At 45.4% G+C, this 27,473-nt stretch overlaps 1 protein-coding gene across 1 annotated transcript in view; it reads left to right on the top strand.

The window, feature by feature from the left end:
- Positions 1 to 27,473, top strand: part of LOC138266621 (allantoinase, mitochondrial-like) — a 1,999,095-nt gene that overhangs the window by 1,212 nt on the left and 1,970,410 nt on the right. The window lies entirely within an intron of this gene.

Raw genomic sequence — 27,473 nt, 5'->3', positions numbered from 1 at the left:
ATGAAAGAAATAGCACGTTCCAAATTATAAGAGAGACGTTTGGGTTGGCCCTGTTCAGTTTCTTTTGTATAATGCAATGACAACTACACAGGTAATTCTTCGGGACAGGAGCATTCGGAGCCAGCTAAATTAGACAAGCCGTGTATCTTAATTATCCATGCCAATGTTAAAAACGGCAGTGACATTAGTGTAGAAAACACTAATTACACATCAAGAGGATAAGCTTTTGGACCTGTGGACTAGATGGTTTCAGAATGTTGTGGGTGATCTTACCATAAGCAATGGGCAACCTCCAAAGAGGATGTACAGGTGGTGCCTAGGAACCTACGACTGGAATTGACTCAGTTTAAATACATGCGTCAGGCATACCTTATCCTGGAGCGCACAGGACATATGTTTCGAGGAGCTTGTATGGACTGCTTGATGTAATCATTTGAAGGCAGATTTTTACCATATGGTATAGCAGTGATCTGTTATGCAGTTCTCTGAAAACGCCTTTGAGGTAATAGCGGAATAATGGAAGCCGAACCCTTGTGTTTGCTCTGTATCCTGCTCAGAAAAAAAAAGATAAGCCGGTACACAGATTTGTGTATTTAGCACTGAAAAACTTGATCGCAAACTGTAGTTGACTATTGGCTTGCCGTGTTGTGCTGAGTAACCCTTGTAATTCTTGTGACTCATTAAGTTGTTTAAATGTGCATATGAGGCCAGGAGTAATAAGAAACACAATAATGATTTGAGTAAATTACGGTGACATTTTCATTTTCCAAATTCGGAGTTCACTTTGGGCGGTGATTTTAATTTATAATTACCACTTTTCAGTTTGAAAACCACTAGTCGTGTTAATGGAATTATGTGACCTACCTCGTGTTTGGGGGTGCAAGTAACAGCTTAGGCAGACATACCTAGGTACTGTATGCTTTATTACTGTAGGCCTTGTTAGGCAGTATAATCTAATCAGCTTAAACGCTCGCCTTCCAAGAAATGGTCCAGCAGGGTACTTTTTGATAGTTATGACAGGTCTAAGATACCGATTGGTTATACTTTTACAATGTGACAGCACTTTTATCATATCGAGGATTTTAACATTGTTCACCTGGGTCATACCGAATAGTCTACAATCATAACATTAGGGTTTCAATTTTGGATGACAATCTCAAAGTCCTTTTTCGGATGAGGAAGGACCCGCTTCTGCCTGGTACTTGTGTCTAATACTGTCTTGTCTAAAGGCTGCATACCAGCCACAACCAGCTAAAACTGACCACAAAATAAGACCTGCTGCAGGGACAATTTGTGGATTCCGGGCTACATTTGACTTAGTCGATTGCAAAATATTGTGGAACAATTTACTGAATTATAATATTTCACTGGTCCTACTAATATGGGCCAACAGTTTCACTCCAGAAGTTGGGCTGAGAGTGATCTGACCATTGTATGAAAATTTAACAGAAAAAAATCCTTATCAGAAACGATCTACAACAGGGGTGCTTGTAGTCCTTTTATATCTGACCTCTCAAGTACTGTATTAAAGATAAATTAGTTCTCCCCTAAACTCTGAGAATCTCATGTTCCATGTCTTATGTATGCAGATGACTTAGGGCTGGGTTTAGAGATTGGTGAATGGAATGTTCTGTCCTAAACATGAAAATAATGCATTTGTAATACGGAGAGCATGATAGCCATCACATTTGTGACAGAAAATCCTATCTGCCAAGCTCTAAATTAGGCCCTTAGTCTTAATAGAGTATACTCCCATAGGGTTACAACACAAACTTAAAGCTCTTAACAATATCCGTATAGAAAAGGGTACGGTCTATAAGTATTTAGGCCCCAATTTTGCACAGAATGTCAAATGGGATAGGCATTTACAGATTTTTCAAACTTCCTTAATGACTACAACCAATGCTCTTTAAGGATTCAACTCCTGATATGGCTGCCAGTCATCATACACCTTAAAGAAAGCAATTTTGCATAAAATAATCCCTCAGGCTCTGTATGGAGCAGAGTTCCTATGCTTGGACCATAGAGTTAGTTGTGAGAATATGGAAGGCTTAATTTTAAAGAGACCTTTTAACACCCGGACCAATTCAATGATCCACTGTTTACAAATTTAATTGGGATTGCAATCTTGGGATTTGATCGCGCAATCTCAAGCTCTGAGAAGGAGCTTCAGAATAGATGCAACTTGAGAAAGAGCGAGAACAGTTGCAAATTCTCTGTCCAACTAAACATTATGGCCCTCATTACGACCCTGGCGGGCGGGTGAGAAATGGCGTTAATACCGCCAACAGGCCGGCGGAAAAAAATTGAATTATGACCATGGCGGTTACTGCCATGGTCATCCGCCACTTCTCCACTCCGACCGCTAGGGCGGTGATGACCACTGGGCTGGAGACTTCGGCTCCAGCCCGGCGAACGTCACCAGACCACTGGCGGTATCAGGACCCTGCATACCGCCATGGATTTCGGGTGGTTTGGAACTGCCATAAAATTCATGGCAGTAGGCACTATCAGTGCCAGGGAAGGAATTCCCTGGCACTGATAAGGGTCTCCCCCAATCCCCTCCCCCCGAGTCCTCCCCCCACACCCCCAACCACCCTACCACTCCCCAAAGGTGGCAGGACCCCTCTCCCCACCCCACCACCACCCCCACCCCCAACATCGACATCCACACACCCCTCCCCACCCCCACCCCAACATCAACATGCACACCCCCTACAAGCACACATACTCTACAACAACACATACCCGCACACATACAAACAGACATGCAGACAGACCAACCCACACACATTTTCCAGACACACACCACACCACTGCATGCATACACGCACTCACACATGCCCTCTACATACTCACACGCACACCCCCATGCACGCACACAACACCCCCTCACCCCCTCCCCTAACGGACAATCACCTTACCTTGTCCGGTGATCCTCTGGGAAGAGACGGGATCCATTGGGCTTTCTCCAACGCCAGCTCCCCGTCACCAGAACACCGCCACACGAGTCCTGGGTTGGGATTCGGTGGGCGGTGTTCTGATGACGGGGCAGTGGAGGTGGAGCAGCCTCCACTTCCCCGCCGACCGCCAGTATGGCTGCTGGCGGCTCTCTGTCTGAAAAAGGACGGAGGGCTGCCAGCAGCCATGATTCGCTGCGCGAAAAACCGCCTGCACTGGCGGTCTTCAGTACAGCGGTACATCAGCGGTCTTGGAAAAAGACGGCCGAGGTTGAAATGGGGGCCTATGTCTAATTAAACCCATGGTGTTGATGTTTCCAATATAGATAGTATACTCTCTGTGGCAAAGGTCAAAGGGCTTATCAGTGAAAGGGTTAGGTATTGTGGTCTCTAAAGAAACACAACTACCTATCCTTTAAATAACTCATCATTCTCTAGATTGTCTATTCTCGGAGAAAGGATAAAAACACCTTGTACAATTTTTACGAAATATAACGTAATATCTCGTAGCGAAGCACTTGCCATTTTATGTTTGTAATGAACTATTCTTACATCGTAATTGCTTTCCTAGGATTCATCAGTGTAATTCAAAGGAAGTCTCTCCACATAAGTGAAGAAGTGGTATAAGGGGTGTCAATTTGTCGATTAGTGATAATGTGGGAAAAGAATAAGAATGAATAAGAATTGGAATAATATGTTTTTTTTAAATACATTTTTAATGTATTTTATAACATGTTTTTTAAGTAAGAGGACCAGTTTGGCTGTAGGCTATTGTAATCATGACCTGAATTGTCTTTTTTAAAGAATTTTTAAAATAATTCTGTAATTTGTATTTCTACAAGATAATTTATTGGCAGTAAACTACACCTAAACTTAGCATTGGTATTGACCAAGAGTTGCGTAGCCTTGTCATGGAAGTCACCTGACTCCCCAGATTTGACAATGTGGGTTCAAGATATGCTGGACTGGAACACAGCAGAACTTACCACACTAACCAAGTTAAATAAAGTGAATGGCAGAGCCCCAGAGCCTATGATGTAGGACACATTTATACTTGCCCTTGAAGCTAAATCTGATATTAAATAACCATGAAGGAAACAGACATGGCTGGGGGAGATATGTAAGAGTGACACTGTTTTTGTGAGAGGCGTTATTGTGGGAGAGGAAGTTGTTTTAGGCAGTTTGTTAGCTGATACCAGAGTGTAAAGTTGTACATTAATATACCTCGGCCCGCCCCACCTCAAGAAGCAGTTATGAGGCCCTTGAGAGATTGTATGCTGGAAAGCCAGGTCAATGTGCAATATGGTAACACTGAATAAACACAGTACACTAAAGAATGAGAGTAAGAAAATACGTAAGCGGACCTCTACATGCACATCATTCGATTTTACGATATTGAAGTTAACACAAGATCCATAGATGTGGGCACTTCTAGCAGAAGCCTTATATCAATCATGGTCATATGTATATCTGTTTGTCTAGGTAGGCAACAGCCCCCAGATAAGGAATACTATATGTAATACTTTCATACATGTGATTTGATATCACATATTTGGTGATCAGATAATGGTAATATCAATATAATAAAAATGGGAACATGGTGAACTTTGTAATACATTTTTCATCACATAGGGGGTCATTCCGACCTCGGCGGTCTTTTTTCAAGACCGCCGAGGCCGGGGGAGACAGAATACCGCCATTGCCGGCGGTATTCATGCCTCCCTATTCCGACATTTCTGCTGGGCCAGCGGACGGTAACAGCGTTACCGTCCGCTGGCCCAGCGGAAATGGCACATCAACATTGCCGCCGGCTCGTAATCGAGCCGGCGGCAATGTTGATGTGCAGCGGGTACAGTAGCACCCGTTGCGCTTTTCACTGCCCGAAATTCGGGCATTGAAAAGCGCGACGGGGCTACGCCTGGGGGCCCCTGCACTGCCCATGCCAAATGCATGGGCAGTGCAGGGGCCCCGTGCGGCCCCTTACCGCCAGCCTTTCCATGGCGGTGTCTACCGCCATGGACAGGCTGGCGGTCGGGGACTCATATTCCTCAGGGCAGCGGTGCTTGCACCGCTGCGCTGGGGATTATGCACGCCAGGCGGAAGCCTGGCGGGAAAATGGAGGGGCTTTTCCGCCACGGTCATACTTGCTGCCGGGACACCGCCAGCCTGTTGGCGGTGTTCCCGCCAGCAATCCGCCGGCCGCCAGGGTCAGAATGACCCCCATAGTGTCTTTTTGACCTCCTTTTCTTGTCTCATATCCTTTCTTCTGCTTTCTTATCATTTAAATCCCACTCCTTCTAACTATAACCATAATATCTCTGACTGAGTGGTAGAAGTGGATGAGATCTTTTGGGAATAATGTTACCTACTCTTTGTTAACAAAACAATAATTGCTGAATAGTTAGTGGCAAGCCTGAGGTGCCTCAGGCTGAAAGGGAAGGTGATAGGACCTCTTCTGCGCTGTGAAGCAGAGTGAGGGGTAGAGAGCCATAGAAGAAACAGCAAGTCTTCTCACCAAGGTTCCTGTTACCTGCATGAAATGTAAAAGTGCTTAATTGGTTAATAAGCTAAATCTAAAGATTGCTTGTGAGCCAGTATGTGGCTTAAATTGCTAAAGTCATTTTAAGTGTCATTTGGCAAAGATTTAGGGCCTCATTACCAGGTCCAAGGACCACCAAATGCGCAGTGACGGTCAGACCGCCGCACTCTAGGCAGTCCAACCGCCACATTGCGACTCTGGCGGTTGGACTGACAGGGGACCGTCATTACCGCCGGGAACAAGGTTCCCAATGGCCTGATGGCAGTCGGACTCTTGGTCAGCTTCAGCAGCGCTGAGTGCCACAGCTGATAACGACTCCTGTTTCAGGATGCCTTTCTATGGCGGGGACTCCGCCATGGAAAGACTGGTGGAAACACAGTGCTGGAGACCACAGGGGGCTCCTGCACTGCCCATGCCCATGCCCATGGCATTGGCACCTCCATTTAGATGATATTCTCACCTAAGCCCATATTCACTTGCAAAATGCACTGGCAGTTGAACAGGCACTCTGTTGTCTCCTGTTCCTACTAGCTGTGTGAATCTTCAATCTATCAGAAATATGTACTTAAGGACCAGTACAATTGCTCACCGCCCTAAAATTTGTTGGTATAACCTTTCTATGACAGTACTGTGCTTCTCCATATGTGTTGCAATTTGATCACCTCCTTATAACACCATGAAATGGTTGTATGTAATTAGTCATCACACTTCCTGTTGTCAGCTAATCATCTAGGGTTGTGTCTGGTTCAGTGCTCCCTATTTGTCTCGGTCGCCTCTCTTCATCTCATCTTAATTTTTAGTGCCACCATGCCAGACTTTAAGGAGCACTGGGATGGTAAAGATCATGAGGGCAAAGAACCGAAAGGTAAGCTAAAGAGAGCAAAGCAAGCTCCACCACTACCGGAGTGTCCTGTGACAGACAAGATAGACACTGCATTGACTTTGGACACTATCCTAAAGAAGTTGAACTCAGTGCACAAACATCACCCAAAGTACAAAAACTAATATGGAGCTGCTGCAAGAGGAAGATGCAGCTATCAGAAAGGATCTGACAGATATAACAGTGAGAATCTCAAATTTTATGACAAGACAGGAGGCTCGTATTATGCTTTTCTTTTCATGCTTTATTTAAACAGCAGCCAAGAACTACAAAACTGCGTCAAAATGGGGCCAACCAATCACACAACGATCCCCATAATAACTATCTTGACTGAGAGCACCAAGCCCTGTTTTCTTGCTGCTCGCAGACAAGATAAGTACCCTGCTCGCATTTATGTATTTGTTCTGTTAAGTGATACTGTTTTAAACGTGTTTATGACATTTATTTGTTCATTCTAATTTTAGTATTTGTTACTTGTCTTCTTTGGTCTTATTTCTTTCAGTGGGTGCGCGCGCTCCTCATTTAGCTGTTCGAACAGTCAGGCCGGCTGTCAGAACATTCTACTCAACGTTCTGACAGCTGCGCCTCAGCCGCATTCCTCGGCTTCCTTAATGCTTCACTGGCAGTTATTCTACACGCTTGAGTGCCTCACAACGAGCGTGTTTATTTACTTCATTCCGCTCTTCACAGCGTGTTCCTCCTTCCCTGCTCGAGTGATTTTCATGCTCGACTGCCTCTGAACGAGCGTTTTATTTTTAGATTTGACTCTGCCTTACACGCTTCGCTGAATTCCAAGCATGTTTATCTCTGGTGACACAGCAGGTATTTCCTAGGCTCCAAGGTTAGTGGCACGCCCCTCTCACACCCCCGGCCAGCCTTTTCAGTTTTTTAACCCCTTATTTACAGTTTTTCCTTGTGTTTAACAGGGTTGAAGCCTGTTTTTCACAATTTGTAGAGCTTTTTAGCAATTTTTCCTCCCTAAACTCTTCCTTCTTTTATCCCATTATGTCTGAGGAAGACCAAACCAAGTCCATTAAGGATAATTTGAAATCCTTTATAAAGGATTCGGTCCAACACGCTGTTTCAGTGTCTATGTTGGATGTTTTCCAAAAATTTGGAAGCCTCTATTTCTAAAATGCTGCAGGCACCTAAGGCAAATCCTCTTTTGAGAGGGAAGAAACGTGTGTCTCATTCTCATGGGATTTCAAAAGGCGTTTCCAGTAAATTTGGGCCTCCAACCCGAGAGGCAAATTCTTCGAGGCTCCCTTCCTCCCCCCTTAATATACTTAATTTACGGGACATGGACAGTGATGGGGACGATGTCTTACAGGACACACTAAATGATGATTTTTATGATGGGCCTCCGGAGAAAGGGCGAAAAATTTCTCCTCATGAGTATTCCCCTCACTTAGTGCCCGAAGACCTGGTTGACCCTGATGGCGACCCCATGTTTGACCCTACTTCTATCCATCACCCCAATTCCTCAGAATGGATCCCCTCCGACCATGTTTCAGAATACGTTTCCTTCTATCTCCACCGTCCCCTAGATAAGTCATCCAGAAACAAATTAAAATCTGAATGTCCCAGACCCTCCCTCCCTTGGAGGTCACAGACACCCCGCCATTGATCCCAATATGCGTCTCTACTTCTCTAAATTTGTGAAAGACCCCAAGAAAGGAGTTGACCGAGCCTGGTCAAATTGTCAGGACAGACTTCTGGACTTGGTGGGTCCCCTCACCAGGATCTTTGACCTTGCTGAGGAAGCAAAAATTGAAGGCTCACAGGTGGATCCGGATACCCTCTTCAACTGGGCTCAACGGACAATTTGCATGTTGGGCAACGCCAACTCCTACATTTCTCAGGAACGCCGTAAAAGCCTCCTCCTCAGGATTGATCCGAAACTGAGCTCTCTAGCTTCCAAAGAGGAAGGCCTTAATGCTGATGGTCTTCTCTTTGGAGACTCTTTTAGAAAAGGAATGAGCAAGTACATCTGGATAAAGCCCATTCTTCTATGAAGATAATTTTTTCCAATCGGGTTTTTGGAAGGGCCGGCAAAGGAAGGAGTCGTTTTGCCGGCCGCTTTTCAGCAAGAGGTCAATCCCTCAACAGAGGCTCCTACTCCCAGACAAATCAGCTCGAAGTATACCAAGGATACAAACCCCAATCCTACCCACGCAGGTTCCACAGTGGCTGTAACAGGGGTTACAGAGCCAAAGGAGAACACCTTGCAGGTAAGAACTTTCAGTTTTGGCCTTCCTCCGGTGGGAGGCAGACTAGCTTTGTGTTTAAACGTTTGGTTGTCGATAACTTCCAACCCTTGGGTAATTCAGACCGTCCAGGGCTATTGCATAGATCTTTACCAGACCCCTTGTCAGCCCTTCCTTCCTCGTCCTCTCCTTTTTTCTCACGATCAATCTCGCCTCATTCAGGGCAAGAGACAGGCTTTACTATCGAAGCAGGCTATCGAGGAAGTGGTGTTCGACCCTTCCGGTTTTCTCAGCAATATCTTTCTTGTTCAAAAGAAGAACAAAAAACATCGCCCTGTCATAAACTTAAAAGAGTTCAACAACTTCGTAGTTTATCATCACTTCAAGATGGAAACTATTCTCCATCTCAGAGATATCCTCCTTCACAGCGACTGGTTAGTTCGCATAGATCTTCAGGACGCCTATCTCTCAGTACCAGTACATCCTTCTTTCAGGAAATTTCTTCAGTTCCAGTGAGAAAATACTTTCTTTCGTTTCAAAACTCTTCCCTTTGGCCTTTCTTCCGCCCCTTGGTGCTTCACCAAGGTACTCAAACCCATGGTAGCCTTCCTCAGGGCTCAGGGGATAAGACTTATCTTCTATCTCGACGTCTTCCTAGTTATGGCTCAGGACAAGTCTTCCCTAATAACTCATCTAAAAATTTGTCAAGACCTTCTTTCTCGGCTGGGATTCCTTATAAATCTCCAAAAGTCAGCTCTAGTTCCTTCACAAACTCTCGAGTTTCTAGGGTTCCTCGTCAACACTACCGAGTCGTTTCACCAACTTCCCCAAGACAAGGTTTCTTTAATAAAGAAAGAAATTTGTCATGCCTTGTCTTTCCCTTGTTCTTCCCTCAGAGCACTGGCTCATCTCGTAGGCCTCCTTTCTTCTTCCATCCAGGCCATTTTTCCGGGCCCTCTTCATTACAGAGCCCTCCAAAGGCTCAAGATCCGTCATCTTCAACAAGGACTGTCATATTGGGATCAGGTTGTCCTCGACGCAGAGTCCAGGGAAGAACTCACATGGTGGATGAGTAATTTAGACGCCTGGAATGGGAGAACAATTTTCTCTGCCACCCCAGATCTTGTCTTAGAATCAGATGCAAGTCTGACAGGCTGGGGCGCAAGATGTGGTCCACTCTCGACTGGAGGACCATGGTACGCTCAGGAGTTGTCAATGCACATAAACTGTTTAGAGATGCTTGCAGGTTCCTTTGCCATCCAGTCCTTTACCAAAGACAGGGTAAGATGCTCCATTCTTCTCAGAATGGACAATTTATCGGCCGTAACTTACATCAACCACCTGGGCGGGACACAATCCAAACCTTTGGCTCTCTTAGCCAAAAGTCTTTGGGAGTTTTGTCTTCACAAAAATATTTAGGTCAGAGCGGAATATCTCCCAGGCAATCTCAATGTAGTGGCCGATTGGTTCTCAAGACACTCCCAGGACTCAAGCGATTGGAGGCTTCACCCTTTCATATTCAAGCGTCTTTCTTCTATCTTCGGTACAATGTCAATAGACCTCTTTGCCTCAAGACTCAACTCCCAAATTCCCAAATTCTTCAGTTGGAGAACAGATCCTTTAGCCTTGGCTTCCAATGCTTTTCTCCAAGCGCGGCCTCCTTCCCTTCTATATGCCTTTCCCCCTTCCTCTTTATTGCTCGGGTCCTGGCACAAGTTTGCAGACAACGTTCCTCCCTAGTTCTAGTCACCCCATTCTGGCAGTCTCAACCTTGGTTTCCGACCCTTTTATAACTCTCGCCAGATCTTTCAATCCTGATCCCTCCTTTCCCAGATCTTCTTTTGAATCCCCAGGGGCTTCCTCACAACCTCGTATTACAAGGTTCCCTATTTCTCATAGCTTGGAGAATTTCGGGGGTTCCTGCAGAACCCCAGGAATTTCGGAACAGGCTGTCCAATTCATCCAACAATCCTGGGCTCCAGGTACTTCATAGGTCTACCGTTCAGCCTTGTCGGTATGGTGTAGCTGGTGTGTGGACAGGGATTCCAATCCGGTTTCAGTTGACGTTACCTTGATTGTAAATTTTCTAGCTTCCTTAGCCTCTCAAGGCAAAGCGTACTGTAACGTCAATACATATAGATCCGTGATCTCTTCAGAACATGTCAGGGTGGATGGTAGACCAGTGGGAGAACACCCTTTAGTTTGTCGTCTGCTAAAAGGAATACGTTTTTCCAAACCTCCAGCTCCTAAATATAATTCTATGTGGGATGTGAACTCTGTCCTTCGTCTTCTGGTTTCTTGGCCCGATAATCCTGACCTATCGTTTAAATATTTGTCAGGTAAACTCACCATGCTCCTCTGTCTTGTGTCCATCAAACGGGTTTCAGATGTAAAGGCTTTGGATGTTTCCTCCTTTCATTTTTCCGCCTTCAGTGTGTGTTTTAATGTAGCTAGGCGTACTAAGACTGATTTGTCTTCTGTCTTTTATCCCTTTTTACCCTCTCAACCCAAACTGTGTGTTGCTATTTGTTTGAAAACTTACGTTTCACGAACTGCAGATCTCAGGGTTGCTTCCTCATCTCAGTTGCTGATTTCCTTTCAGAAGCCCCACAAACCGGTCTTACCCCCCACTTTAGCTCGTTTGCTGATGTCTTTGGCTGGTGTCCCTACCGATATTTATGGTGCCCATTCCGTTAGAGGAGCTACAGCTTCTCAGGCCTTTTCGTCCGGGGCTAGAAAAATGTCCAAAGGCCGATTTGCATCAAATTTTAATGGCTGGTCAGACTACGTGTTAAAAAGAGGTCCACACACCATCACTTAAGGAAAACACACAGAAGGAGCATTGGCAGCATCCAGGATAACATGGAGCTGTTATTACTCCAGCTTGGCACATGCCCCAGACATCAGCGTCAAGAACAGGTTCATCCACCACCATAGCAGCAACCCCAGACACAACCACAGCAGCCACAAAGGCAGCACAGAAGGTTGGAGAGGATCTTTTAACAGCGTACAACCATCCTTGGACTCAGGGAACAAGATGTCATCAGGAATTACAATCTGAACCAGGAGTCAATTGTGCCCCTGCTGCACCACATTGTGCTAGACATCACTGCAAAGGTGGCAACTCCAACAAACATACTACCCAAGACCAAACTCCTCGCTGTCCTCTGTATGCTGGCATCAGGATCTTTTCAGATGACAGGCGCACAAGTGGCACGTATCCCCCAGCCACCATGCAGGGTCTTCCTTGCAAATGTCCTGGACGCAATCTTATGCCTCACACCGACCACATGTGCTTCCCCAACACCCAACAACTGCAGCAGGAGACCAAGCAAGGTTTCTATCTAATTGTGGCTTCTTGCATGTGCTGGGTGCAATGGACTGCCCCCATGTCCAACTGGTGCCACTTGCAACAACTGAACACCTATACAGGAACCGCAAACACACCCATTCCTTAAATGTGCAGTCCATTGTGGACCACCATGGGCTCTTCTCAAACATCCTTGCCAAATACCCTGGCAGCGTACATGATGCCTACATATTCTGGCATTTCACCATCAATGAGCTGTTCTAGGATAGGCAGTATGGCAATGGCCTACTCGTAGGTAAGCCACCATACCAATCAGTACAGAGATAACACACATACCATGTGGGACAAACAAGACATATGCCACACTAAACACACATAGGACAGGGAACACAGATGTGCAGGCAACAACACATATGCCACATGCCACACTACACCGTAATCATTGCACATCACACACACATATACACCCACATGTACGTAAAACAGCCACAACCTGACTGGCACACCACGTGAGGACAGGTGGAGCTATGTCCCCTTTCCATACAGAAGCTAGGCATAAACCACTACAAATGTCCTCTGGTTGTCACCTAAATACAGATCCAACACACATTACATCTAATGATGTATAGCTCAGCAATGTGAATGGAATAGGCCATGTCAATGTAAAGAAAGTCACACATAGGCACAGCCCCACATCAGTCATGGGGTTTAAGCATCTGGCAGCGCCAATATCAAATGTCACCCAAGTGTTGCCATGACCAACTACATATCACCTACGCATACCTGACATACCTGTAGTGTGCTCATTCATCTGTCTGCTGCATTGTGTTACACACATATGAATACAACATTACCTACCATGAAATACCATGGGGTAGAATGAAGAGAAGTTATGCAGCACCTATTCCACTGCCACCTCACATGTGCCCCTTAGCGCTCCTTAACACCACCATGTCTGTGCCATATACAAGAAACGATCCACCATGGTGCAGAGTTTGTGCAATACTGTAAAGATCATGGATGCCATAATGGGACTCTGTAGGAGTATAGAGAACATACCTGACCTTTCATGCATGAAAAATAATTGTGTTCCCCCTCCCAAGGCCTACACTGTGCATGTGTTGAAAGTGTATGTGATAAATCATGTATAGGAACTTAGGAGATTCCACTGTACCAACATTTGCTCATCCTCCAATTCTGTGATTCACACCCTAGTATACTTGATGGCTGGCACAGCCATCATTTGCCACTAAGGGTCACTATGAGTTCCACTGCATGTGTAGTGCCACATGGTAACATGGAAGCCAGAGTTTGGCTTTGTAGGGCTACCATGGTGTCTCTACATATGACACCACTGTAGTGCAAGGAGGTGGAAGGTTCCACCATTAATAGGACACTGGCACAAATATGGACAATACAACATATATTTGCAATGGCTGAACCATCAGTTTAGATTAAATATTACAATCCAGAGGTCCCTGAGCTACAATGCAAGATTGTCATGTCCATCATCACAGACCTATGAAACCATTTCACAAAACAGGAACATACACTATACCAGAAGCAAGGCTGGGTCACCACTCCACCAACAACTAACAACTGCCAGGGTACATACCAAACCACTATCAAGCATTACCAACACATCTTCTCTTGCTGCTTTGCAGCTGACCACGGTTACGGCATACAGACATGGGTGATGACTCCATTTAGCAGTCCCACAACTGTGGAAGATGGCGCATATAATGAAGGGCACAGAAGAACATGAAATGTGGTTGAGATGACATTTAGGCTTCTGAAGTCAAAGTTCAGCTGCCTGGCCCCGACAGGAGGAAGCCTACTGTATGTTCCACCGCTGTTATGTAAGATGATACAGGTATGTGCAATCTTGCATAATATCTGTATACAGACCATTGTTCCCTGGGATGAATAGATAGGTGTCCCCAATGAGGAGGTGGATGACAATTGTGCAGCACATTTGGAGGGGGAACTGCAAAGCACCACTACAGGGGTTCGCAGGAGACTACAAATTGTACAGAGCTTCTACATGTGGTCACTGTACAAATATTATCACTTTGTAAATATCACCAATTAATTACTTGGCACTTGAATCTCCATTGTCTACTCATTCCCCACTACATATACCATTGGAATGTAACTCATACCTCAGAGAGAAGGAAACACAACAGTTATAAGTATGGTTGCAACTTAGTTTGTGATGTAAGAGGGTCTAGTGCCTCCATGTCACACATCAGAGTCACATAACTCACAGACATGTGGCTCTTGAAAGCCAAGATCCATGCACCAAAAAATCGAACGTGCCGTTAAGTGGGCAGTGTGCAAATTCATAACCCTTTCCCCACATCATCACCACGCTTGGCAGGATGTATGCAAGGGGGGTAGTTATCAAATGGTGTTTAAGTAATGTAGGAACTGAACAGTGTCACATCTCAGAAGATTGCTGCTATGCCAGCACTGTGCATGTGTGACAAGGGGGGGGCATCATTGGTAATTATGGACCTTCATTTACTGTACAAGGTTAGTAACCCACATTAGAGGCAGAGCCTACACTATATAACCATGGGCTTATGTCCTGGCACTGCCATTGGGCCCAACCCTGACACATGGTGTGCTGTACCTCACTTAGGGCACACACAAGTTGGCTTTGGGGTACGCTATGGATTGCCAGACAAATGAAGCAACAATGGGTGCTGAACCAACATCCAAACGTATGGCTCATTGTCAGGATCTAAGAGTAAAATGGGACAATGCACCACTAAATTATTGTCTAGGCAGAATGTTGCAAGTGCCAACAATGGTTGACATGTGTCAGGAAGGTACCCTAATATAGTCTGTATTACATCATCATACAGCACATATCAATACACACCATTCAGTGTCACTCACATGCCAGACCAAGAGCAAGTTACCAACAGTGACAAAATTCCCTAATATGTGTAGGTCTCCAACATGCCAATCAGGTGTGAGTTTGTTGTGCAGGTTATGTCCAGCAATATCCAAACATGTCACAGACCCATTCAAAAATGAATGGGAGTAGAGGTAGACAGATAAATTGCACGTGGCTAATGAAAAAAGCAGCACTGAGATAATTTCACATACTAACATCATACAGTCATGGAAAGAGTGACATAGGTTTTGGAATGCAGGAATAAATGCATACTCATGTTCAATGAAGGATGTTGATGGACAGCTGAGAGATACCACAGATACTTGGAGATACACCATGGGAGGTCACTTGAAGACCACACAAGTGCTGTGGCAAGTGTACTGTTATGTGTGTGGAAGTCATGCAACCTTGCAAAGCCAGGCAATGGGACGATCATGATCATGTAGCCAGTAGTAGAAGATGTGTGCATCTATAATTTACACAAGCCACACTTTGCTTCCTGTCTATGTATGACCAGACAATGCTGCTGTAGGAGATGTGTACAAAGTGTAAGCAGCCTAAAGATTGGAAGCAATGTAGGACACAAATTTATTCCTACCAAGTTATGCGGTAAAACGTGGTGAAGGTATACTCATAGACCAATACTGACTGTGCAACACATCAATGTCAACGTGTGATCATCCAATATATGTACAGAGAGGATGGCTAGGTCAGTACATTACTCACTCATGTTTGCCACTACAATAACCTGTTAGTTGCCCATCGCATACTAACATGACAGGAGGCAGTAACGGATAACACCATCTGTCCCCTGGCACGTTCCTAATGTAGAAGTCACAACAGAGATACAACCCCTAACCAATCTGCCCATGGAAATTACAAAGGACATAAAATCATGTCTGTCATTTCATGTCAAATGATGAGACATGTCCTTGACATGCAAGTAGCCAGCCCTTAGTACATGATAGAGGAAGGCTGACATCGAGTACCCCAGAGGAAAAATTATATCCCAGTCCATTTGATCACAATTGTGTATGTGTCTGTCTGCAGGAGACTGTCAATTACTCGGTTGAAGAGCAATCATGAAGAGGCTAGATCCCCGCCCAAAACACCCTAACACCACTGCTTAGGCTACATAGACTATTGACATTGTCAGGGGCCTCATGCATGTGCACAGTGGACTGAGTAGTGTGGAGCTCTGACACCTGTGCCTGAACATGAAACCATGGGTCTATGTGGGCATAAACCCTTCCACAGTAGTGTTGAAGATTAGTCTGCCATCTTTACCAGACTGCAACACTGCTACACAGTAGGATGCCATTGTATGTGACAGTCATAACAGACATGATGTGGTTGATTGTGAGTACCTAGTTGGTGGCATGCACACTTACGCCAGATATCTCTGCACACATGTCCCACTTAAATGGCACAGGCCTGGTAATGTGTTTTGGAGTCTGAACAAAAGGCAAATTAAAACAAATGTAAGTGCATATGTATCACAAAATCATTGGCAGAAACAAATTACCTTCACATGTATTCTGACGTACGGTGGCACTGATATGACTGCTCAGGCGTTTGTCAAAGTCCAACAAGTGTCCATGCAGGGAAATTGATATGTGAGGTTTCATATCCCCTGAACATACCGCTGTGGTCATATGTTACTGAAATTACACTACACATATCTTTCCACACACACTGCAAATAGCAACCTTAATTGACACATGTGTATACACCATTTCCTGCAACTAAGATGCATAGGGAACTAAATGTCACACATGTAGCAGAGCATCATGAAGACTAAACCTAACAGTACATCACAGAGTGGACACACATGCACACACATGGCCAGGGGTAACCTGATTTCAATTCAGCTGTAGTCCACTGCATCCTCTGAGTACAATTTGTCCTGGCTGTCACATGCTTTTCCATGTATTGGACATGGCCCATCATATCCAGTGTGTTGTTGGTATGAGTACATTTTTATATCAGACATTACAATGTGGCACACCCACAAATATGTATTAGAACACATATGTACACTCATAGTACACATGTGCTAACATGTATGTGGATATAGATTAGCTACACATGCACATATGCACACAGTATCAGTCATCACATGCATCACACACAGATAAAAAACATATAAGTAAAACATACGAATGTCACCATCAAGATATGAACGGACATGCACACACATGTAGCATACCTTACTGGCAACATATTTGCATAGCCCCTGTGACATGGTATGTGAATCTAGATGCAATATGAGCCTTTCTAAATAATTTCCATGCATTCGCATCATGCGTCAAAATCTTTCGATGCAAATGGCTAAATTCCATACTCCACACACCTAGAAAAATTACACCTGGACACTGCTCATCAATCGCATAGCCACAGGCCTTGTCAGGCTGTATGGGAAGGAATACCACACATGACTGTCATGCGTCAAAACTTCAGAAGCAAAGCCCTATCTTCATACTTTCCTATGAGGAAAAATCACGCCTGGCCCCTGAGCGTCAATCACAAGTCCACAGCCCTTGTCAGGCACAATGGGAAAAAAATCGATGCCTATCTGAAAACGTGAAGCACAGGCCCAGGAAGTGATGAAACAGGGCATCCTGCCTGCATACATGGTAAAGTGAGCTCACTTTCACTTCACAGTATCATTGTCTGTGCCTGAGTGAGGGTGTGTGGAGCTGGTGTTGTTAGTGGATTGGAGATTTTGGAGTGTTTCTGTGCTGTGTCCTATTGCTGTTGTGTCCTATTTGTCTTTTCATCAGTTTTTTGTAGTGTTCTTTTTACTGTATCTGTCACTGTATTGTGGGGTGTTTGTCTAGGGGAAGTATAGTTTGTTGGGTAGGCGGGGTAGGCGGGGTAGTTTTACCTTTATTTATTTTTTGGTGCTATTACTTTTGCAGTATACAAAAACTGCATTATGTCTGGGACAGGGAGGATGTCGAAGTGACGGCAGATGAACTGGTAGCTTTATATAGCTTGTGAAGCGTTACCTGCCAATAATGCTAGTTTTGGGTGGCCACAGTATCCAGGGCTACCTCACAGAGGCTAGGAAGCTGCGGTGGGCCAAAGTGCTCCACCACCTGACAAGACTTTTCAGAGCCTGACGCAATGACCACCAGCTTAAACACCGTTGGACTGACCTCATCTCAAGGGAGCAAGACCTACTGGATCACCTAGGGATTCAGACTGGTAGAGCAGATGGGAAGTGTCCTATTTGCATAGCAACACCATTATTTATATGCGTGTGACAGGTAGAGATAAGGTTGAGTGCAGCATGTTTTGTCAAATGATCTGGACAGGTTGTATTGTGCCTGTATTCAGAGCCCCAACACCACCTTAGGGCTGTCATTGTGATTTACATTAATGAAGCAGAGCCTGGGCAGAAGTGCCATTTTCCCTGTGCAGTCATAACAAAGTGGTACGATGCATGCACAGTGCCACTCAGTTTAGACCAGCTCAACATGAGGTTTGTGCTTGGCATCATGTATGGGAGAGGGGCCCTACGCCTGTATGGGGGGCTAAAGTACATGGCTCTGGGAAATATGATGCATTTCCTATTGCCATATTTTCTGCACTTTGAACGGCTGCTCAGAACAGGTTTTAAAAGGGGGCATATCATTGCATATGATGGGCCCCTATGTACTCAGTAGAAGTCGTGCTAATCTCTTTGCTGCTACTCTTGCTGATTACATCATTTGCATCCCTAGAAATTGACGCAGTTGCCCCCTACCTGCACCATGCTGTGCCGTATGTTTCATAAGGCGCACACATGGCTGGGGAAAGGGGTGCACTAAGGGCCACAAGGACTGTAGCGATGCACTTGGTGCAGCACAACTTTCCTTAAATCTGCCCCTTTGTGACATTGGCCAACGCCATTTAAGGGAGTTTGACTATGCACTGGTTCCAGACTACTAGCACTTTCCTCTTCCTGCACATTGTTTATCTCATACACCCCAAAATGTGTCTACTACCCCACACACGTGCTGAATTTGTGCATCTGCATCAGCACTAGCACGGATACCAGCACCAACGCAGGCATCCTTGGACCACCGAGCAAGTGTGCCTGTGTTGAGGCAAATGTCTATGCACATGTTGGTATTCCTTCCTGGAGAATAAAATGTAGACCATGGCAACAATGGCTGGCCACACAGTATTGGCAAGGCTTTGGTAGTTTTGTTCAGTTAATGTGCAGGTAGAAACAACTAAATGAAAATAAGTAAACTGCCATGGAATAATAGCTCATATTAAAAGCAAGAAACAAGAAACAAGAAAGAATTAATGCATTTCTCAACACTTTATAATACTCACACAAACCCTGGGCAGTTGTCTGTCTTTTTGCAGTGACAATGATTTAGTTGCCTTCAAAATCTGGGGCAGGGTCAAAAGTTATGGGTGTCACAATGAGATGGCCACTGCAAAACCATTGCATGCCCCTCAGATGCAGAATACTGTGTCATTCAGCCTCATATAGTCATGGAGGCTTGAAGCAACAAAATACCTGTATGACTATTCCATGTATATATGGTGCAGTTAAATTCACCACAGGAGTGTCAGGGAAAGTGATGCTTTGTAGGTGCCAGGGTCTCCATTATCTGACCCTATGTCTGACTGACATATTACAGATGTTTGACAGTTGGTCTAATCTATCACTAGGTTGACTTGCTCCCTCAGCTTAACTAGTTGATTGTGTCCATGCACAGAAATGTCTAAATATAACAAAGCTATGTTTTCCTTTTATGTATTGCAGTTGGGCCTCAACCCTACACCAGTGGAGAGGTGTCCAGATTTGAAGACCCCAATTGTGCCAGTGAGTGTCACCTTATGTGTCATGTGTAGCAATCCAGGTTTTTTTGTGAGGCAGTCTAATGTGTGCAACACAATTATTAAACGTTTTGCGTGACCAATCCAATGAAATCATCAGAGTTAGGATGTTGACATCATGTCTGATGTAATGTTGAGCATTGAGAATGGCTTGATTGTTGCACAAGTGGCAACGTGTGCTGCTATGGAATTGGGGGTGTTAGAAAATGGAAAGTATAGCCACATATACATTGATGTCAATCATGATAGGTGTCAGAGCTGCTGTTTATGTGATTAACATGCCGATTGCCAACATCTTTGTCACAGTACTGTTGACAGCACTGTGTGCCACACATAGCTTACAGTTACTCATGAAACAGTACTGATGAAGGAAATGTATAGAGGTCTGTAGGGTACTTATGTAGGAGCCACTTGCACCACTGGTGCCTCAGTGCCCTTCAGATATAAATTGAGGCCGCAGTCATGCAAGGAGCCATATTGTGCTGGGCAACAGTCAGTAGAGTACACAATTAGTATACAACTCAGCTCCAGATGGTTGTGGGAAATGTCTATGGATTGTCGCAAGCTAGATCTCAGCAGATTTACCAACATGGTCTAGCCATCATGATATTTGTGGGTGATCTTGGTCACATCACATGTGCATATAATGTGAATGCTGAGTGTGTACCTGGTACTTAAGTGTTGTTTGACATGCATGTGCACATGTTGTTTAATAGATAGAAATACTGTAGCAGCACCCAGTGCAGTACACATCTAACTGTGGCCCTAAGGGCATCCATAAAGCCACCATGTGTGTCCTGCATTATACATTTTGCACAGAATAGCACAGGGTAGGGGGCAATAGTTATGAAACATTTTATGTGCTGTTCAGGCTTTGCCCAAACTAAATGGGTACTTTGCATTATTTCTAAATGTGAGCACATCATGAGCAATTGTGTGCCCATGTGTGACATATGCTTAGACCAGGTCTTAAACCAGGACACTTGAATGAAGCTTTACCAAACCTTAGAATAGCCAGTGGGAAGTTTCCAGCCCCCCTATCAGGTGACCTCCACCCTGCATCCATGATGCCTGGGCAAGGCTTGATGTAGCACCAGGGGTGTCAAAGTGGTGGATTGAATACAAAGGCACAGGGAATCTAAAATTGTTGGGCCACGTAATCCTCACAAGTTTATTCACACAAATGTTGATCAAGGACGCAGTAGTCCACTCACCCCTGGGCCCAATGGTCAACAATGGATAGCTGTTAACCCAGTGACATGTTCATGATACTGTAGGTGGCTGATAGGTAATAGTCATATATTTGGGGTCAGTCGTTGTTGTGGAATGTGTGGTGGACTGCATGTGTCATCTGCTGATGTTGTGTACATTGCGTGTCTGTTCTACGTCCACCCACTCCCACACACCCAACCGCAACCTCCGATCAGCTGACCTCGCACTAGCTACAGTCCCCCGCATCCAACAAACCACCACAGGGGGCAGGGTCTTGTCTTACCTCACCCCCACAACCTGGAACTCTCTCCCCACCAACCTCCGCAAAACCAAAGACCTCCTACTCTTCAGAAAAAACCTCAAGACATGGTTGTTCGAACAGTAACCCCCCTCACCCCTTTCCACAAGCGCTTTGAGACCCTCACGGGTGAGTAGCGCGCTCTATAAATTTTTTTGATTGATTGATTGACCCAATGCTTTATTCTCCTCATTCGTCAGCTGCTAATATGACCCCAGCAAAACAAAATGTATTCCATTTGCAGACAGGCAGACAGGTACAGACACAGGCACATATTGGTGGTGAATGCCGGGTACCGAAGGATGGAGAGGAGGTTCCGGAAGGAAAAGGCCACAGGGGCATGGCATGCTTTCCCATATGGGGGACCTCTGCAGCAGCCACAAACAAAGCAGGCCACATTAGGAAAAAAATCAGGGATCCAGGGGGCCTCTCCGGGTCCAAGCCCCTCCACATCAGCTGCACCTTTCTCAAGCCAGGCACCTGTACAGCCACCTGTTACAACCACATCATCAAACTTTGAATCAGACATGAGATGGGGCATGGCCGCAATGATGGCCAGATTGGAACATTTGGAGAAGGAGAGTGTGAAAAATCATAACTTGTTAAAGTACTGTAAAGAAAATTGAAAAACAGAATGTGAAGTACCAGTGCCACAACCTCCCAGTTCCTTCCCTCTCCCTTTTACAGTTATTAGATATTTATATTGGGTAGATGGGTAGTGTTTGTAGGAAAGTACCATCTTGCCTGGTATGTTACCCCCATTTTTACATGTGTGTCAGTTTGTTTTTGCCTGTCTCACTCAGATCCTGCTAGCCAGGACCCCAGTGCTCATAGTTTGTAGCCTGAATTGTTCCCTGTGTGGTGCTAACTGTGTCACTGAGGCTCTGCTGACCAGACCCTCAGTGCTTATGCTCTATCTGTCTTTAAAATTGTCACTGCAGGCTACTGACCATTTTTACCAATTCTGATTGGCACACTGGAACACCCTTATAATTCCTTAGTATATGGTACGTAGGTAGCCAGGGTACTGGGGTTCCAGGAGATCCCTATGGGCTGCAGCATTTCTTTTGCCACCCATAGGGAGCTCAGATAATTCTTACACAGGACTGCCACTGCAGCCTGAGTGAAACAACGTCCAAGTTATTTCACAGCCATTTTACATTGCACTTAAGTAACTTATAAGTCACCTATATGTCTAACCCTCACTTAGTGAAGGTTAGGTGCAAAGTTACTAAGTGTGAGGGCACCCTGGCACTAGCCAAGGTGCCCCCATATAGTTCAGGGCAATTTCCCTGGACTTTGTGAGTGCAGGGACACCATTACACCGGTACACTACACATAGGTCCATACCTATACGTAGCTTAACAATGGTAACTCAGAATATGTCCATGTAACATGTCTAAGATCATGGAATTGTCCCCCATGCCAAATCTGGTATTGGGGTGCCAATCCCATGCATCCCCGGGGCTCCAGCATGGACCCCGGGTACTGCCAAATTAGCTCTCTGGGGTTTTCACTGCAGCTACCGTTGCTGCCAACCAACAGACAGGCTTCTGTCCTCCCGGTGTCTGGGCAGCCCAGTCCCAGGAAGGCAAAACAAAGGATTTCCTCTGAGAGAGGGTGTAACACCCTCTCCCTTTGGAAATAGGTGTTAAGGGCATGAGAGAAGTAGCCTCTCCTGGCCTCTGGGAATGCTTTGAAGGGCACAGATGGTGCCCTCCTTGCACAAACCAGTCAACACCGGTTCAGGGATCCCCCAGCCCCTGCTCTGGTGCGAAACTGGACAGAGGAAAGGGGAGTGACTACTCCCCTGTCCATCACCACCCCAGGGGTGGTGCCCAGAGCTCCTCCAGTGTGTCCCAGACCTCTGCCATCTTGAATGCAGTGGTGTGAGGGCACAATGGAGGCCCTTTGAGTGGCCAGTGCCAGCAGGTGACGTCAGAGACCCCTTCTGATAGGTGCTTCCCTGGTTAGGTGGCCAATCCTCCTCTCAGGGCTATTTAGGGTCTCTCCTGTGGGTTTCTCGTCAGATAACAAATGCAAGAGCTCATCAGAGTTCCTCTGCTTCTCCCTCTTCGACTTCTGCCAAGGATCGACCGTTGACTGCTCCAGGACACCTGCAAAACTGCAACAAAGTAGAAAGACGACTACCAGCAACACTGTAGCGCCTAATCCTGCTGGCTTTCACGACTGTTTCCTGGTGGTGTATGCTCTATGGGCTGTCTGCCTTCAACCTGCACTGGAAGCCAAGAAGAACTCTCCTGTGGGTCGACGGAACCTTCCCCCTGCTAACGCAGGCACCAAACTTCTGCATCACCGGTCCTCTGGGTCCCCTCTCATCTTGACGAGCATGGCCCCTGGAACACAGGAGCTGGATCCAAGTGACCCAACAGTCCAGTGGTCCATTTATCCAAATTTGGAGGAGGTAAGTCCTTGCCACCCCACGCCAGACAGTAATCCTGTGTACTACGTGATCTGCAGCTGCTAGGGCTTCCGTGCACTTTTGCAAGGAATCCTTCATGCACAGCACAGCCCAGTCCCCAGCACTCCGTCCTGCATTGCTCAACTCAACCGCCGTGCTCAGATTTCTTAAACCCCTGTTCAAGTGCTTCTGCAGGTGCTGCCTGCTTCTCTCTCTGTGCTGCTGAGCACCCCCTCTGTCTCCTCCTCCAAGGGGCGACCTCCTGGTCCTTCCTGGGCCCAGGCAGCATCCATTTTCTTCAACTGCGACCTTTGCAGCTAGCAAGGCTTGTTTGTGGTCTTTCTGTGTGGAAACAACTTTGCATCCTTCAGCACGCCATGGGACATCTTCTGTGCAAAGGAGAAGTTCCTGGCCTCTTCCGTTGTTGCAGAATCTTCAGCTTCTTCCACCCAGAGGCAGCCATTTTGCACCTTCATCCGGAGTTTAGTGGGCTCCTGCCCCCCCTGGACACTTTTGTGACTCTTGGACTTGATCCCCTTTCTTTACAGGTCCTCAGGTCCAGGAATCATCTTCAGTGCTTTGCAGTCTGTTGTGGTCTTTGCAGAATCTCCTATCACGACTTCAGTGTGTTTCTGGGGAAGTAGGGTAACTTTACTCCTACTTTTCAGGGTCTTGGGGTGGGGTATCTTGGACACCCTGACTGTTTTCTTACACTCCCAGTGGCCCACTACACACTACACTAGGCCTGGGGTCCCTAAGTGGTTTGCATTCCACTTTCTTAGTATATGGTTTGTGTTCCCCCTAGGCCTATTGCATCCTATTGAATTCTACAGTGTTTGCACTACTTTTCTATTTACCTGATTTTGGTTTGTGTGTATATTTTGTGTATTTTACTTATCTCCTAAGGGAGTATATCCTCTGAGATATTTTTGGCACATTGTCACTTAAAGAAAGTACCTTTATTTTTTAGTAATACTGAGTATTGTGATTCTTATGATTTTGTGCTATATGATATTAGTGGTATAGTAGGAACTTTGCATGTCTCCTAGTTCAGCCTAAGCTGCTCTGCTATAGCTACCCCTATCAGCCTAAGTTGCTAGAACACTACTAATCTACTAATAAGGGATAACTGGACCTCGCACAAGGTGTAAGTACCATCAGGTACCCACTATAAGCCAGGCCAGCCTCCTACAGTCTTAAGTTAGTAAAATAGTGTTGGGTAGGCAAAGGTTAGAGTAAGTATAGTTAGTGAGTAGGTTTTAGTACCTTTTTTGTTTGGGTTAGGGGTTACGTTGGGGTATATATGTATAAAACTTAGAAAATATATATTTGTTTAGGACATAGGTTAAATAAATACATGTTAGCCTTGGTTTATGTTGTACTACTTGTATCTTGCCTCTTATGGGGGCTGTGGGGGACAATGTTTAGAGTGTGGCGTTACATGTGTAAGATTAGTTTAGAATAGGTTAGATAGATGTAGGTGTAAGTTAAGTTAAATTAGTTTAGGTTAGTGTAGAGTCGTTTTTCAAATAGGTTTAGTTATGAAGTTTTACATAATTTTAAATAAATCCTGTTTGTATTATACTATTTTTTTCTCCATGTTGATTGAGTGTTTGTGTGTTCTCATGTGTGCATTGGACAAGTAGGAGGAATGGCTTAGGGTATGCTTCCTGTCTTTATTTTCATGGATTACCATGTGCATCCCCTATGACCAAGGAGCTGTCAGATGGGCTTCTAAATAATATAAACTAGTCAATACATTTGTCATCCACTGTTCCAGTCATTCACATTGTGTATGTACACTTTATATTGGACAGGTAAGTATGGAACTTCAACTGTCTGGTGGGGTCTAGCAGTAATGTTGTTGGAAAGTATGGCACATACAACAATAGCCAAATCTGGGAATGTATCCTGCAACGCTGACAGGTGCCTGTCACTGATTGGATTAGCCTCTTCTGTACCACATATATTAGTTGTGCTGATGTTCCCATCTGGGTAAATTACCATCAACTTGGTTTTGACCTATACATGCCATATGTCAACTTCCAAGGGTTTCTGTTCAATACATGTTTTGAAGACTCTAAGTTGACTGTAGCCCAAAACACCATCATTCACCTTTTTCATGTTAGGATCCTAGTGTGTGGCTTTGTGTCTGACAGTAATGCACTCAAGTACTTATGTTATGTACTCATTGACATGGATTCACACAATGCATTTATTTAGCTGAGTTGATGGATGACAGTAAACATAGAAATGTTACATGTGTACAAGGTGCTTAATTTACAGGTACAAGTGTATTTTCAAATGCTATACAATGCCCAGTTCACAGACCCCATGAGCAAACCCTAGCCATTTGTTGTACAATCAGAGTCCAAGGGTGAGGGACATGTAATGAGACACGGTTAGGATAAGTGTTCATTAGTGAAGAGGTGTCAAAATTGACAATAGGTAAGATTTGAGACACTGCCATACATAGCAGACATGCCAACAAGGCTTGAGTGAAGAGGGCACATTTCCTACTGTCACAACACTGGCATTATCTTAAGCAAAGAACTGAGGAGATACTGTCCATGTGGCACAGACTGGTTCTACCGGGTGGTTTTCCTTGTGAATGTTGTTCCTTCCACATCTTCATCCTCTGATGTGTGTGGCGCCTTCTGTGCCATGGGTGGTGCTGTTGTTGAGGTTGAGGGGGCCACACACATATCAAGGGATAGAGGCAAAGGTCCCGGCAGCTGCCATTTGTGGGAACACATAAGACATCACTGCAGCAAGGAGGAACTGCTGATTTCTCAACACCGTAGCAACATCACAGTGGTAGGCAGACATGTTTTCCCTGAGGGAGGCCACTTTCCGCTGTATGGACTCCAGAGTATTCTGGTTAGCCCTCAGCCTGTTGTCTATCATGCTGCTGCCACCTTGGGAGGGCAATTGTTGAAGCCTCTGCCTCATGACAACAGCTATGTCAGCCAGGGACTGCTGGAGTCCATGTAGCAGGGAGTGGATGCCTCTGATGGCAGCTGAGTTGTCCTTAATTGGACTGAGGCACCTCTGCACTCCCTGCTTGCCAAGGTATCCATCCCCACCCGCACCTGCTTGGCCAGCTCCCGCTGGACTCCTACCACTGTCCTCTGGAAGGTGATGTCTGGGTCCTCGGAGTCCAGGGCTGTGTCATGACTGAATGGTGCTGTGTATTGGTAGCTGGGTGGTTCATGTGGAGACCCCACAATGCTGTGTGTCCTCCCTGTCACTGGAGGTGGTGTCCAGAGGGAACCTAGGACATCCTGGAGAGTCTCTTCATTGATGGTTAGCAGCTGGTCATTCATGTCATCCTGTAAAATCTAGGACAGGCAGGTCATCAGGAAGTAAGGCATCATTCTCTGCAATGAGATAGTGAAAAGTCAGTCTTGGATTGTGGAGACTATTGACATGGCACATCATTTACTTGCTACTGGAGGCTCAGTGACATGTTACAGACCAAGGGTGTAGTTGTATATTATGTGTAGCATTGTGAATCACACATGGGGCAAGCTCACAAGGTATTTTGGGGAATATTTAAGAGACCCTAGCGCCACTTGAGCATTACTTGTTGTGACGCTCCAGTGGCGCAATGTCCTGTGCTGGATTCACAAAATGGCACTAAGCAACTTATTGTGGCTTAACTCCATCTTGTAAATAGGGCCCCTTCACACGCAGGACATTGTGTGGTAGGAGAGTGCAATTGGTGTTTCTGTGGTCATGCCACTGCAGCACCCATTGCATTTTGACAGTGCCTTAGATTTACGAGTTTTTGTAAACCAGAGTCTGTTGCCAAAATATAACGCCACCCCAGGGGTGGCACTGGCATGGCGCAATGGTTATATGCTGTCTTTTTGGCTCATTTGTAACATTTTCTATG

Source organism: Pleurodeles waltl, chromosome 11, assembly GCF_031143425.1.
Source record: "Pleurodeles waltl isolate 20211129_DDA chromosome 11, aPleWal1.hap1.20221129, whole genome shotgun sequence".
In the NCBI taxonomy this organism is placed as follows: domain Eukaryota; kingdom Metazoa; phylum Chordata; class Amphibia; order Caudata; family Salamandridae; genus Pleurodeles; species Pleurodeles waltl.
The sequence above is the reverse complement of the archived record's forward strand: the minus strand, read 5'-3'. Positions and strand labels throughout refer to the sequence as shown.